The sequence below is a fragment of the Egretta garzetta genome, unplaced genomic scaffold (assembly GCF_000687185.1).
Source record: "Egretta garzetta isolate BGI_Z169 unplaced genomic scaffold, ASM68718v1 scaffold613, whole genome shotgun sequence".
Taxonomy (NCBI): Eukaryota; Metazoa; Chordata; class Aves; order Pelecaniformes; family Ardeidae; genus Egretta; species Egretta garzetta.
In genome coordinates this window covers 96,611-96,828 of record NW_009259120.1, presented here as the reverse complement: position 1 = coordinate 96,828, position 218 = coordinate 96,611, and positions in this window count along the sequence as shown.

The window sequence follows — 218 nt, the reverse complement described above, 5'->3', positions numbered from 1 at the left end:
GCCTTGCCTGCACCCATCTTTCTCCCGAGAAGGACCAGGCACAGGTGAAAATTGTCATCTTTAATTGGCCTAGGGAAGCATCAATGGCCGAGAGGAGGCTGGCATTAGGATGTCCTCATAGCAGCGGAATGCCTGGGGTGCCGTCCTTGCACCCATCCCTCACATGCATCCCTGTGCCGCTCCCTTGGAAGCTGCTCAGGCTCAGGGCTGGCCGCCAC